The sequence below is a fragment of the Ixodes scapularis genome, unplaced genomic scaffold (genome assembly GCF_016920785.2).
Source record: "Ixodes scapularis isolate PalLabHiFi unplaced genomic scaffold, ASM1692078v2 PGA_scaffold8__174_contigs__length_109621045, whole genome shotgun sequence".
Classification (NCBI taxonomy): domain Eukaryota; kingdom Metazoa; phylum Arthropoda; class Arachnida; order Ixodida; family Ixodidae; genus Ixodes; species Ixodes scapularis.
The window spans coordinates 38,216-54,125 of record NW_024609883.1 but is presented as its reverse complement, the minus strand read 5'-3'; positions in this window follow the sequence as shown (position 1 = coordinate 54,125).

Below are 15,910 nucleotides of genomic sequence, written 5' to 3'. Positions count from 1 at the left end.
ACACTTCGAGCCGCCGGCTCATCCTCGCCCCGCGGCACGTCAGCACCCCCTTCGCTCATGCACCCAACACACCCACCGTATTCCAAGGGTACAGAAACCGGATAGGGTCTTAGTAAACTATCAAGATTGTTTTTTCTTCATTTTTGTCCCTTTTTGAACTTGGTACACCTACTCTGATCCTGCACATGTTCGTACGCTTACTCCATGTTAAGGGATGTCCAAACAGGACACTACAAAACGCACGACGCCGACAAATCGTGAAAATTGAAGCAGGCTTGAAGTGGGCGCGTCCGCTTCAATTTTCACGATTTGTCGGAGTCGTGCGTTTTGTAGTGTCCTGTTTGGACACCCCTTTAGTCGGCAGCAAATGTTTGCGGAGCGCGCGAGCACCAGCCGAAATGACTGCTTGCGCCTTCTGATGGCGCGCGGCCGCTGTCAAGATTCAAGCTTCGGGAATGAGCTTCCCTTTGCGCTCGCAGTCATATCTTTTTGAATCGTTTCCGTACGATCCGCACGAGGTAATCAGGACCGGCGCAAGGTGCCTTTTTGTCAGCCGTCATGTCGCGCGTCCACCTCAGCCACCGTGATGGGTGACGGAGCTTGCATGCTTGCATGCTGCAGATAACATTTGGCGGCGCTTTGCGCCAGTCTCTGTTAACTTGTCGGCGTAGGAAAAAATCCTTCTCGCCACCCTTCCCATTGTCTCCGTTCCACATAACCCGTCCGCCGGCCGTCGGCGGCGGACGGGGAAATCCGGTTAGTCGATAGGGTCATGACGTAACAGCTGCATGATCTTGCGCGGGAATTTCAAACAACCCACAACGCCCACGTCAAACGTGAGCGTTATGGGTTGTCTTAATGAAGTGAGCGTTGTGGGTTGTTTTAATGAAGTTTTAATATAGTGAATAAAACATGACACGTAAGGCGAATTAAAGGTCGCTGCATGTCTCAAATGATTTCCCTTTCTAAAGTAATGCATGCGCCTTAAAGAAGCATTTGAAGGATTTTTAAGCGGAGGCGGGATTTGAATCCACGTCCCTTCGGTTGCCAGCCAGACACGCTACCGAATAGGCCTTTCTTATTTATTTATTCTTATTTTAAAGACGGGCTTTTGTACATAGCTAAAATACACGGAGGCCGTCCGACATACAATGCAAGCTTCAAGAAAAGGAAACAAAGGGCCAGAATACAATATGTCCAGGCAATAAATCAAAACAAAAGCAACAAACGGGACCGGACAGGAACAAAACTCCAGCTAGCAAGCAGTCCTCACCTTGTGGTATACGATAGCCCATACATTCCGAGGCCAAGTTTCACCGTTTTTTAATACTCTACACTCTAAAAAAAAAAGGTGTAGTGGGTACAACCACAGGGGGTGTAAGTGCTGCCACATATACTACATTGAACTATGGTTAAAAGGGCGAAAAAAAGACGTACACAAGATAGAAGGCAAACACGGGTGCTACTTACAACTGTATTGGGAAAGGAAAATGGAAGTACATATGTATATATATATATGATACACATATCGTCACCCAGGCTACTCATGCGCGAGATACAAGAGCATATACCCGTTTACATAGATTTATTGAAAAATCGAATCTCAGCATTATACAATACTATTGACGTGTCGCTGACGCACTGGGGTCCCATCTTCTTGATAAAATATGCCTCTTGCAGTTCGCGTGCCCTTTGACTTCTGCTTCTACCGAGAATCTTGGTATCGCCGAAGCGTGGCTCGCATTCGTAGGCCCAACAGTGCGCGGGCAAATGTGTCCCGTCATTTGTCTTTAAATTTTGCGCGTGCTCTCTTAAACGGTCATTCGTGCATCTTCCCGTTTGTCCAACGTAAGATTTTTCACACGTTAGGGGGATTTCGTACACGACCCATGTGACGCATTCGATGTACGGCCTGGCGTGCTTCGTGCCACATCCTCGCTCGTTCCTGCTTTCTTTAGTAATTCGAGGGCAAAGTTGGCCGAGTTTCTTTGGCGCTGAAAACACGAGAGGTACTCCGTACCTGTTCGCAACCTTCTTAAGGTTGTGCGCCATTTTATGTACATATGGTACAAGCTCTGGCCTCATATTGCTCAGTGCCGACTGCGTCACTTTCCTGGTTGTGGGACCTTTTACTTTCTGTTGGGTGGCCTCTGCCACACTCGTCAAGACCGTTTGAGGGAAGCCCGCTGACAATAGTCTGGTCAATTGGTTGTGGAAGCTGGCCTGCATGCGGTGAGCACACGACTTCTTGATAACCGACTCTAGGCAAAGCGTTGCCATTCCTCTCTTTACCACATTAGAAGCGCAGAGTCATATGGCAGGAGCGCTTTTTGGTATCGTGGGGAATACATCCAAACATGTGTCCCTCCTGCGACATCAAGCTCAGGTCTAAAATCTGTAGGTGATCCTGGTTAGGGAGTTCATGTGTAAAATGTAGGCCCTTACCATGTCGTCTAAAAGCATCTGAGACTGCGACCACCCCATGTGGGTACACCAAAGAAGTTTGTTTTCTAAAAACAATCAAAAAGTCGTCTACGTATCTAAAAAACTTTAAAAACATTAAAATCATTGAATACTTGCTCAAGCGTCTGATCAATTGTAATATATTTTAGCAACAATTGATATATATGTATATATATATATATTCTTCCATCTTCCTTTCCCAATACAGTTGTGAGTAGCGCCCGTGTTTGTCTTCTATCTTGTGTACGTCTTTTTAGCGCTTTTAACCATGGTTCAATACAGTCAACACCAACTAGACCAACAAGTTTTTTTACAGCACATATACTACACCCAAAACGGTGTAAAAGTACACCTCAAAACGAAGTGCATACAGTGCATACATACACCCTTTTATATGCACCCTTTTATAAGCTTTTAGCATTCGGGGGTGCACAGATAACCCAATATTGGGGTGTGTCACGACTCCTTTCTTACATGCTCACTGTCGTTTCGGTGTGCAGGTACACCCCAGTTTAAGGTGTAGAAGTATTCTCTTCTCTACACCCACACAATGTTTTGGGAGTAAACATACACCCACCAACAGGGTTTGCTATTACACCGTTGTTTACACCCACCCCGCTCATAGGGAAACGATACACCCGCCAACAGGGTTTACTATTACACCGTGTTTTACACCCACCCCGCCCTCATAGGGAACATAAATACACCTCATTCAGTGGTGTACCATTAAACCTCTTTGTGCACCCACCTCAATGAAACCTGTAAAAAATGTACGCGCCCAGGTGGTTGCAAAAAGGCAGGTAAACAGACACAAGGGCTTGTTTTCCAATCTCCTAGGAGTTTATTAGACAGCCTATTCCGTAAACAAGTACAAACGTGCAAGCCATCCGTGATATTGCCGCGAGCACAGCTGACCAAGAAGGTAGCGTGCTCGTGGTCTGACGGTTGTCACGCGTGCTTGCCACGCTGAAAGCCAGGGTTCGATTCCTGGCCGTGGAGGCGCATTTTTGTTGACTCTGTAAAGTAAAGTTCTGGTAAACTCGAGAACCATGTTGGCCTGTTCGAGGTCAGAATGTTCTACGCGCCGAACCTTCTACGCCGAACGATCCAGAAACCCACGAGGCTACTTAAGGGATTCCGCAAGGCGAGCGGAGTCAGTTTTACCCCAGCGTTCGACTGTGCTGCTACGCCGACTTCGACGCCCGCGACGCTCTGTTATTGTCTTTGTACTCTTTTATTTTTGGCACCAGTTCGCCACATTAAACGTTCATTTCTTCCTGTTTTTTTTTTTTTTTTGTTCAGCACCCGTGACATTTTGGTGGAGGTGCGGGGTACCGCATGCCCGTGCAGCGTTCCCCTCCCAGGGCCCGCAGTGATAGCCCGATTCCAAGCCCCGTGAGAAGACCACTCAACGCGGAACCTGAAACTTGGACCAGTCGCGGCACCCAAGGTCTACACCTGGAATACGGACTTCTGCCACCTAGGACCAGGCAGCCAACGAGGCCGACGATGGACGACCAGCAATCGCAGTCCCCGACCGCCGCCGAGGTCATCTACCTGCCTGTTGCCCAGCGAACCTCGACAACCTTCCATGGCGAGACCCACGAAGAAGTAGAGGACTGGCTTCTGCACTACGAACGTGTAGCACGCCATAATGGATGGACCACTGAGCAGCGCCTCCAAAACCTCTACTTCCCCTTGGAGGGTACCGCGAGGCAGTGGTTCGAGAACCACGAGGCGTCGCTTACGTCGTGGGACACCTGTATCACTGGCCTGAAGCTGAAGGAGGCATTCATGAACCAGACACGACGACAGCGAGCGGAACACCTCCTCCAAGTACGAACTCAAGGGCCCAACGAAACGTTCACCAGCTTCGTTGAAGACGTCCTCCATCTGAGCAGCCGCGCCGACCCTCAGTCCACCGAGGAAAAGAAGCTGCGTATCCTGATGCGCGGCGTGAAGGACGACATTTTCGGTGGGCTCGTATGCAACCCACCGACGACGATTCAAGGATTTGTAACCGAGGCGACGAACATCGAGCGTGCACTGCAAGCCCGAGCCAGTGTTGCCAACTCAAAAATTGAAAACCCGCAGTCGGAATCCCGAAAACCGCTAAAAAACCGCTAAATTCAAAACACAGCGCAAAACGATTTTTTAGACTTTTTTTTTTTTTTGCTTTAATTCTTGACAGAGGTATAATAACAGTAAAGATCAGATCAATGCCATCTGAAAGGAAGCTTTTTTTTTTTGTTTTGACTAGAAATCTGTCACGCCACGCCACAGTTCACCCAGTGTCACTGATTTCTACCCAGGTGATACGAAGCCAAAATTGCAGAGTGAACGCATAAGAACATGGCAAGGGACCCTTCAGCAATGCGTGACTACTAACTAGTAACCGCTCATTCACACTGGAAGCGGATCCGCGTTCGCAAAGCGGTTGGGGACGCGGTTGTATAAAGATCCAGTGCTATTGCAACCGCGTTCGCAACCGCATTGCGAACGCGGATCCGCTTCCAGTGCGAATGAGCGGTAAGACCGGTTCAACTCGCAGAGTCGTCTGCTACCAGAGGAGAAAGGTGCAGCGGCCGAAACATGCTTCTTCGTTGTACCGTGCGCGACCAAATCCACATTCTTCGCAGATAGTTCTGTTTCGAAATAACGGCACCTGGCTCGTCTGCTATCACCAGGAACCTCCAGTCTTTTCTAAACTTTTGAGCGTACTCGACTTAATGTTTTGATGACGTCACGGGCGTTACTCTCACAAACCAGAACATTACTGAGAGTAAGCGAAGACGACTGTGGCATATAAAAGGTGCATAGTTGACAGTAAATCGATATAACTTCTATATCGCTAAAAAATCGCCAAGGTTACATAAAACCGGCTAAAAATCCCGCCGCCCGCAAAACAATAATTTATCCCGCTAAACAGAACCAAAAACCGCTAAGTTTAGCGGGAAAACCGCTAAATTGGCAACACTGGCCCGAGCCAGCCACTACCAGACGCTACCCGGCGTCAGCGCGGTTCCGCCGGCCACTTGCGACCTTGGCTCCAGCATCCCAAGCATTCGCGAGATCATTCGCGACGTCGTCCGGGAGGAGCTGCGAAAGCTACTACCCGCCGCTGCCGACCAGCTTCGCTCTTCATCGCTGAGGTCGTGCGGGAAGAGGTGCAGAGAGCCATTCAACCAGAGGCTCCCATCAGCGCAGCAGTCCCCGAAGAACCCGCGCTAACTTACGCCGCAGTGGCCCGGCGGCCACCGCCTCCTCCTCGCGCCTATGTCGCGCCGCCCCGACGCCAGTCTCCTCCGCCGCAGCACGACCTACGCCATGACGACCAGCCCCAGTACGCCAGCCAGGAGCCCCGTGCACCCCGGAAGACCGATGTGTAGCGAACGCCCAACCGACGCCCTCTGTGCTTCCACTCCGGGGAAGCAGACCACACCTACCGCCGATGCCCATACCGTCGACCCGCGACCCCGTTATGGTGAACACCCTCGGGAAATCGACGAGTACCTGCGACGACCTCAGTCCCCCGAGCCTGCGTCCCGCCGAGAGTTCCAGTCGCCTTCGCCACGACGTCCAGCTTCTCCGATGCACCGACCCCGACGTGAAAGCCTGTCGCCCCTCTCTCCACACCGGGGAAACTAGGCGCGGCAACCCCTGGAGGTGGAGTTGCCGGAGACGACCGACGCCAAGATCCTCCACGAACGTCGGAGGGCCCCCATTCGAACGCTACCACAGACCGAAACGACGCCAATGCAGCGGTGTCCAATAACCTAAACGCCGTCATTGACGGCCACGACGCATCAGCACTCGTGGACACCGTAGCAGACTACTCGGTCTTGAGTGGGAGGCTCTCCCGCCGCCTTCAAAAAGTCACCACGCCATGGGACGGACCACAAATACGAACCGCCGGAGGGCACCTCATCACACCAGTCGGGAGATGCACTGCTCGCGTCGAGATCCACGGTGAGACGTGCCCTGTGAAGTTCGTCGTTCTGCAAGACTGTTCGAGGGACGTTATCCTCGGAATGGACTTTCTCTGCGAGTATGGCGCCGTCATCGACCTCGGGGCAAACCAGTTGACGCTGCGAAAACCTGTTTTACCGCCGGTGGAGACCAACACGACGTCAACCGCGATCCGAGTTATCGCCGACCAGGTGAACCTACCGCCGCGGTCGAGTGTTTTCGTCACCGTTATAACCGACGCAGCCATGCACGGTGAAGCTCTTCTGGAAGGCAGCGTCCAACTGCTCCTCGAAAAAGGAATTGGTGTCGCAAGAGGCGTAACGGATCTCCAAGAAAGACGTACAACTGTTCTTGTGACAAACTTTCGAGAGGAGCCGCAGCACCTAACGAAGGGTACCACCGTGGGCCACGTCGAGGAGCTTCAGGCGCCAGCCGTGGTCACCGCAATCTCCGAGGAAAACTCGTCGCCACAGCAGAAGAGCACGACGACACCGCCGCTCGATATCGACCCCGAGCTCCCAGCTACGAAGCGCCGGCAACTGGATGATCTCCTTGCCGAATACAGTGACTGTTTTGCCACGACATCGAAGATTCGCCAAACACCAATGGCGAAACATCGCATTGTTACCGACGACGACGCACTTCCTGTCCACCAGTCGCCGTATCGAGTCTCCTTAAAGAAAAGGAAAGTGATTCAAGATCATGTCCAGGAGATGCTCGACGACGACATCGTTCAACCCTCAAGGAGCCCATGGGCGTCCCCAGTCGTACTTGTAAAGAAGAAGGACGGAACCCTGCGGTTCTGCGTGGACTATCGTCGACTGAACGCTGTGTCGAAGAAGGACGTCTATCCGCTCCCCCGCATCGACGATACGTTAGACCGACTGCGCCACTCCCGATATTTTTCGTCGATGGACCTGAAGAGTGGTTACTGGCAGATTGAAGTCGACGAACGTGACCGGGAAAAAACTGCCTTCGTCACTCCCGACGGACTGTACGAATTCAAAGTGATGCCGTTCGGACTTTGTACAGCACCAGCCACCTTCCAGCGCGTCATGGACACCGTGCTGGCAGGTCTAAAATGGCAGAGCTGCCTCGTCTACCTGGACGATGTCGTGGTATTCTCACGAGATTTCGACGAACACCTCAGACGACTTCGAGCCCTGCTTCAAGCCATCAAGACCGCCGGCCTTTCACTCAAGCCAACAAAGTGTCGGTTCGCCTATGGGGAACTAAAGCTCCTCGGCCACGTCGGGAACAACAAAGGTGTTCTACCTGACCCCGAGAAGACCCGCGCCGTAGCTGCATTTGCGCCGCCGTCTCACAAGAAGGCCGTGAGAAGATTGCTCGGACTCTGTGCCTACTACAGGCGCTTTGTTCGAGACTTCGCCAAGCTATCCGCACCGCTGACACACCTCACGAAGGACGCCGTAAAGTTCGAGTAGAAAGAGAACACCAGAGGTCATTCGACGAGCTGAAACGAAGACTCCAGACGCCCCCGATTCTTGGCCATTTCGACCAGTTTGCTGAAACCGAGATCCACACCGACGCCAGTAACACCGGACTGGGTGCGGTGCTAGTCCAAGTGCAGGACGAAGCAGAGCGAGTTATCGCATACGCAAGTCGGACGCTGTCTAACGCGGAGAGGAACAATTCAACGACTGAAAAGGAGTGCCTCGCTGTCGTATGGGCAATAACAAAGTTTCGACCATATTTGTATGGAAGTTCTTTCGCGTGGTCACAGACCACCACCCGCTCTGCTGGCTGGCGGATCTGAAGGACCCATCCGGACGCCTCGCTCGGTGGAGCCTACGACTGCAGGAGTTCGACATGACCGTGGTGTACAAGTCCGGCCGGAAGCACAATGACGCCGACTGCCTGTCAAGGGCCCCAGTCGAGGCCAGTCCTGCCTGCACCAAAGAGGACGACGATGAGTGTTTCCTCGGCGCTCTGGATGTCAGCGACATGGCAGCACTCCAACGAGACGACCCTGAGCTGCGAGCACTCATCGAGAACCTAGAGGGACAAGGAAGCGCCGTTCCCCGCGGTTTTGTACGAACACTGCCAACCTTCTCCATCCGACAAGGCGTACTGTACAAGGAGAACTTCAGCGACAACAACACGGCGTGGCTGTTGGTGATTCCTTCCAGTCTTCGAGAAGAAATGTTTCAAGCCTGCCACGATGACCCGACGGCGGGACACCTTGGTTACAGCAGGACTCTTGCAAGGATACGCGAAAAGTACTACTGGCCCAAGCTTGCGAAGACAGTACACCACTACACCCGATCTTGCCACGAGTGTCAACGACGGAAGAAGCCACCGACGAGACCGGCAGGACTTCTTCAGCCTATTGCGCCACCATCTGCCCCATTCCAGCAAATCGGTATGGATTTCCTCGCACCTTTCCCACCGTCGACGCAAGGAAACCGATGGATCATCGTCGCAACCGATTATCTCACGCGGTACGCCGAGACAAACGCCCTTCCATCAGGAACGACTGTTGAAGTCGCAAAGTTCTTCATCGAGTCCATCGTCCTCCGGCACGGCGCTCCCGAAGTCCTGATCTCAGACCGTGGATCATCATTCATGGCCGAGCTGACGCAAGAAGTCCTTCGTCTCAGCCACACCAGCCATTATCGCACCACGGCGTACCATCCGCAGACCAACGGGATGACGGAGAGACTCAACAAAACCATCGCCGACATGATCTCCATGTACGTCGACGTGGAGCACAAGACATGGGACGAGGTATTGCCGTACGTCACATTTGCCTACAACACGGCCGTATACAAGAGACCACCGGAGTGACACCCTTTGAACTGGTGCATGGGCGCAAGGTAACGACAATGCTGGACGCTATGTTGCCCCATGAACCGGCTGTCGACGTAAGCGACGACGCCCAGGTGGTTGAACAAAGGGCAGAAGAAGTCCGTCAGCTCGCCAGACTCCGGATTAAAGCCCAACAACGCGTCGACACTGGCCGCTACAACCTTCATCGTCGGGACGTCCACTTCCAACTCGGAGACAGGGTTTGGGTCTGGACTCCCATTCGTCGCCGTGGTCTTAGCGAGAAGCATCTCAAACGCTACTTCGGACCCTACAAAATCATCCGACGCCTCGGCGATCTGAACTACGAAGTTCTACCCGACGGAACGCGCCCATCTGCAAGACGCCAGCCACGACCCGAGGTGTTCACGTCGTCCGGCTCAAGCCGTATTACGAACGATAGAACTCTGGACTTTCGTCAAAGAGTGAACTGTTAATTGCGACTCGCGAGTCTGCTATCCTTTTGCTGTGCATCTGTGTTTTCGTTTAGTGCTGCATCGGGACGATGCACTTTTTTTAAAGGGGGGGATAATGCCGCGAGCGCAGCTGACCAAAAAGGCAGCATGCTCGTGGTCTAACAGTTATCGCGCGTGCTTTCCACGTTGAAAGCTAGGGTTCGATTCCTGGCCGCGGAGGCGCATTTTTGTTGACTCTGTAAAGTAATGTTCTGGTAAATTCGAGAACCATGTTGGGCCTGTTCGAGGTCAGAATGTTCTACGCGCCGAACCCTCTACGCCGAACGATCCAGAAACCCACGAGGCTACATAAGGGATTTCGCAAGGCGAGCGGAGTCAGTTTTACCCCAGCGTTCGACTGTGCTGCTACGCCCACTTCGACGCCCGCGACGCTCTGTTATTGTCTTCCTACTCTTTTATTTTTCGCACAAGTTCGCCACATTAAACGTTTATTTCTTCCTGTTTATTTCCTGTTTTGTTTTGGTCACCACCCGTGACTATATGTGAAGAAGTACAACGAAGCTGTTACACAACTGAGAAGATTACTGAGCAAACAAGAACTGGGGTGATTTCTAGGTAGTGTCTATTCTCCCAGCAGCCGGCAGAATTATTTACCCGAAATTCTGACGGCAGTCGCCACTCATTGGCAATACGATCACTTCATCGGACGACATTTCATCGACAAGCGATGGTTTATAGACAGCTCAGATTAGCTTTCCTATATAAGCTTCTCTCTTTTTTTTTTTTTTTGTAATGAGCCGTTTTAAATTAGTTGTGCGAAGTGACATATACGGGTGGCACAGATAGGGTAAAATTTTTGTAATGAGCCGCTGCAGACTGTCGCCACGAAGCGACGTGAACGGGGGGGGCTGGGTCGGTGAGCACGCGCCTCAGAGACACACGCGCGACGAAATGTCTCTACAGCGTGAATTCCGCGTAACGAGTGACGATGAAACGTTAGTGTCGAAGAAACGTGTCTACAAAACCTGTATCAACTAAAAGGTGTCCATGAAATGCGTTCTCACAAAACGCCGGGAGAATAAGAAAGTCAGTATTCTACCTGCAGTTATCACATGATTGCAGACAGCTAATGGCAGGCGACTGCCGATAGAATTTCGGGGAAATTATTCTCCCGGCTTTTAGGAAATAGGCACTGCCTAATTCTAGACGTAATCCGGAACGGAACGGTCAATTGCTGCAAAGGGGTAGGTTGCAGCGCACTTACGATGAAAATACCGGACTTGGAATATGTATTCCGAGATATATGTCGACACGGGCACTGCAGAACAACCACACGAACACAAATGCGAAAAGAAAAGGGCCTTTGAAGTTTCAACACGATGTCGCAGAAGAAGTAGCTTGCCAAACCGAACACTAAACGCATCACATGAATGCCTTGGGCTTTTTTGAAGAAATCGCTTGTTGCCGATGTACCTAGGACTTTTCGAACACTGGGAGCCTTGGTACACTCGAATACGTCGTCACGGACGAAATCTCCGGCAGCCCCGCTGGTCGCAGCACAGCACACAAGAAACTAGGCCGGGAATCAGACATTCCCGGATCAGAAAGAGCTACTACGTCATCCGTGAAACCTTTAAACACATGATCACGCTCCTGCCATTACTCGCGCCCAGAGAGCGGATTGAAGGGATAAAAAAGCCTCCGGTTCATTGGTCCGGCGACTGCTCACCTTCTTCCACGCTTTCAGCTTAGAAAGAGAAAGAAAACGAGTGGAGAAGGAAAATAGCACCTCCTTCAAGGCCAAAAGAGGCCGTCCTCGCAAAGGCTTATCTTCAGGGCTATCCCAACAACGAACACAACAAGAGGTTTTGTCCATTATATCCTCTTGAAAGTTCTGCCCAAAGTTAATAGTGCAGTGGATGCTACCCGTGGCCTTGGCCTTCAGGCAGGTGCCGTGCCCTGCCTTATATCTAGCGTGGAGACTGTAATCACGTGATCCTACCCGGAGGCCCGATTGGCCTAAAGCAAGCATAGCGCCTAGTCTACTGTCAATACCAAGTGAACAGAACAGCTCCATATTTCCTAAGAAACTGCCCAACCCAAAAGTGACCCCCAAGGGGGAATCCAAGCACAAGCTGATCGGGGCGCCTGGCTAGCGTGGCGGCGCACTGATACACCTAGAGGTTTTTAAGGGAGAGGACGATGCTCATTTTCGGTGCACAAGTACACTGGCTGGGCAACGGAGGGTGCATCTTTCAGGAAAAGGGTGCACGTGCGCCTGATACACCTGACTACACCTGCTTTTTCTTAGAGTGTATAGTCCCTCCAGCTCTGCAGTCACTATCAGTGAACTAGCATGAGAAAAACCTTCAACACTGAAATACCTCTACGCTGGTTCCCCTCCCTCGACAAAAAGGACGTGATCCGTTCTTGACCGCCACAGTGCGTGAAGGCCCAGGAAGTTTAGAACTTCAAATGCTCGACCACCTTCTCCCGACCCATACTTAAGAAACATTGTACTTCGCCATGAAACATACAGAAACACTCTTAGCACAGCAAGCGATTGTGCCCAAAAGAGTTCTGCGTTAGTGCAATTCAGGATAACATGTTGCAGCGTTTCCATCACAAAAATTTTTTCTTGGAGAGGAACTGACTAGCCGGGCATTGGCTGAGGAGAGGAAGCACGCATTAGATAAAGAAATTCCTATTATGGAGAACCGCGGTGTTACTCCTCAAAATATAGATGCCATCGAATTAGCTTCGTAGAATATTATGAGCGACTTTTTGGGGGTAGAAAAAGCTGATAGAAGAACCACTCACTTTGGGTGAAATAGAAAACGCGATTCATGGTTGGGCGTCGCTCAGAACACCTGGGCCCGCGATGGGCCTTGAGAAAATCTTATTCGAAAAATTGCAAAAAAGAACTGTCCCCGTTTCTTGTAAATATACGAGAAGCGTATGAGGCTATAAATATTGCCTCCCTCTTTTCTTCGACCGCACACAGTTCTTATTCCTAAATATGATGACGTGCGTGTGACAACGTCTTACAGGGTATCGACCAATGGCGCTCTGAAATGTCGACTACGAAATGCTTGCGAGGATCCTGACTGGACGGCTCCAACATATGATATACAAGTTGATAGTAGAACACGAAACGTGTGGCATTGAAGGCAGGTATGTTCAGAAATATTCATGCAGCACAAATTATTTGGAATGTTCAGCAAACGAAGGAAGTCCAATTGCGATATTTCAAATTGGTTCAGCAAAGGCGTTTGATAACGTGTGCCATGACGTGCTTTAGGAGGTTTTAGAACGTGCTAATAAAGGGGAAATTATTATTGAAAGCGTCAAAATAGTGTATAAGAAATACACGACGAGGCTCATTTTGAATAAATCTTTGACTCCCGTCACTATTGTGTTTTCTTCTGTGCGACAAGAATGGCCTACATATGCCCTCTATGGTTTTCACTTTATTTAGAAACTTTTTGCTTAGACATTACAAAGCCACAAGAGGTGTTGGGTTTTTGTATTAGTGACGAAGAAATTGAAGTGTCTACTGACCTTTCTCGTCGTTTTCTGCGTCGTAACGGTGGTCCGCACCAAGTGGGATATGAGAATGTGAACAACTAGGATGAGGAAATCGAACGCGGTGCGCAAGAAAGCGGAACGGGACTTTGACAGTGCACACGATGCTTGCAATGAGCGTGTCCGACTGGTGTGTTCACGGTATATTTATTTGTGCTTCTCGATCCCATGCTTGTGGCCTCAAAAGAGTGTAATGTACGTGTTTGCTGCTACCTTGACAATGACACAGCAATGGCAGTGTATAGGACCGAAGCCTCATCCATTGTAGATTGTTCCGACGCTTAGCTAGTTTATGGGAACGTCTCAACCAATGCGCCCCGACGCCAGTATCCGCTTTCCTTCTTCGGCGCTTCTACAACCAACCACCAGGATTATATGGCAACTGTTGCGAGGTATTTAGTTGCTAGCTCGAGGAACCTCGAAGCATCGACGACCCCCCATAGGACGCAAAACAATCTGTTGAAGAGGCGTTTCAAGAAGGCGCCAGAGTCAAGAAATGAGAGGGAAATGGAAATTGAACAGTCGCGAAAATGGTTCAACTGTAACCAGTTTCAGCTTAGCATAGGTGCACCACCGAGTCTCCAGTCATTGTTCATTCCAGGTTGTTCCAGAAGGTTTGCGGGTGATAGCGCTTGCAGTTAATACGGCTTATTTCTTTCCTGGAAATTAAGCAAGTCGAATACAGATGCGCACTCAACAGCCGCGTACACGTTCCTGAAAAAGAAAGAAAACAGAAGCGGAAGTCGGGTTTTTACTTAGGGAAGGATTTTCCGTTATAAGTTTGATAACATGAACGTCGACCACATGTATATACGTCGTGCATGTGACCGTCGCTTCACCCCGATAGGTTCAAGAACGTAACTCCAAGTAACGTCTGCTTAACCTCCGTGTTAACATTATTTCTTTGTTTTTACGGTGTTCGTAAAATGCGGCAATACAAAATATACCATAACATTCTACGTGCGAAAGTATCGAGCTTTGTAACGTGCATCCTATACATTTATGCTACAAAATTCTCTCACCCGGTCCACGTGTCTTGGCTATAGCAATTGTTAAGGAGCAAAGGCCATCATCGTTATTATTCTCAAGATGATTTAGCGACTTCAATGACTATTACAGTCATTGAAGGGCGTGGCAGTCCCCAAGAATATAATTCTCGCTTTGAAGTCAATGAGATTCCAGCATTATACGCGAAGAATGCCAAAGAATTAATCACCAGTCAATGAGTGGGAACTTAATAAGTCCCGTCCAGCGTTTCTTAAGCTATAGTTAGGCAAGAATTTTTAACGTCACATCAAATACGTTAAAAAAAACAAGACAAGTACGCGCAGCACTGTCTGGTTCAACTTTTTTTTTGTTGCACACATACTTTTAGATTCCGGTCTATGCAACTGAGGTCTTGTCGAAAAGTAAGACGTTTGAATACAGGTGCACTTTCACCGATACATTTCAATCAAGTTATATTAGTTCCTATCACACTCGAGCGGATATAAAAAGAAAACAATTGATATAATTGAGCAGTATGCATCTGTTTTTAGATCTTGTTCGCTCAGCTTTAAGAAGGTTAGACTTTGTTCGTTGAATGAAATTGAGGTTCGCACGTTGTATGATAATTTGTGCAAGCCGAAAGCTGATTTTTTTTTAATACAACAAAAGTGCGCATGACGATTTACACTTTCGTGAATCCAAGATGTCTTCATCATAAATTGTTTAGTCACAGGTGTATTCACATACACAGGCGATACATATTTGAGACTGTATGTTTTTTTCGTTCTCGTGCGTGTTTGGTTTTAGAGCGCAGCTCTTAGGGGCCCGTTCCCGGCTTGAGCGGCGTCGCCGTCGGCGTCGGCGTCGCCGTCGGCGTCGGCGTCGCCGTCGGCGTCGGCGTCGGCGTCGGCGTAACCGCAACCCTCGTAACCCTCGTGAGGGTTACGAGGGTTACTTACCCTCGTAACCCTCACGAGGGTTTTTACCCTCAGAAGGGTTACCTTCACAAGGGTTACCCTCACGAGGGTTCCTTACCCTTGTAACCCTCACGAGGGTTACGAGGGTTAGTAACCCTCGTGAGGGTAACCCTCGTGAAGGTAACCCTTTTGAGGGTTACGAGGGTTAGTAACCCTCGTGAGGGTAACCTTCACGAGGGTTACTAACCCTCGTAACCCTCAAAAGGGTTACGAGGGTTAGGTTACCCTCGTGAGGGTAACTCTCATAACCCTCGTGACCCTCACGAGGGTTACTTACCCTCGTAACCCTCACGCGGGTTACGAGGGTTAGTAACCCTCGTGAGGGTAACCTTCACGAGGATTACCCTCACGAGGGTCACGAGGGTTATGAGAGTTAACCTCACGAGAGTCACGAGAGTTACCCTCACGAGGGTCATGAGAGTTACCCTCACGAGGGTCACGAGAGTTGCCCTCACAAGGGTTACTAGGGTTACCCTCACGAGGGTCACGATGGTTACCCAGGTCAAGTGACCCCCCCTGGGGTCACGTGACCTGGGGATACCCCCCGAGGTCACGTGACCCCCCGTTGACGTCATAGCCACTGATGACGTCATCAGTGACGTCACTGATGACGTCACCGGCATCCGCATCGTCATCGTCACTGATGACGTCATCAGTGACGTCACTAATGACGTCACCGGCATCCGC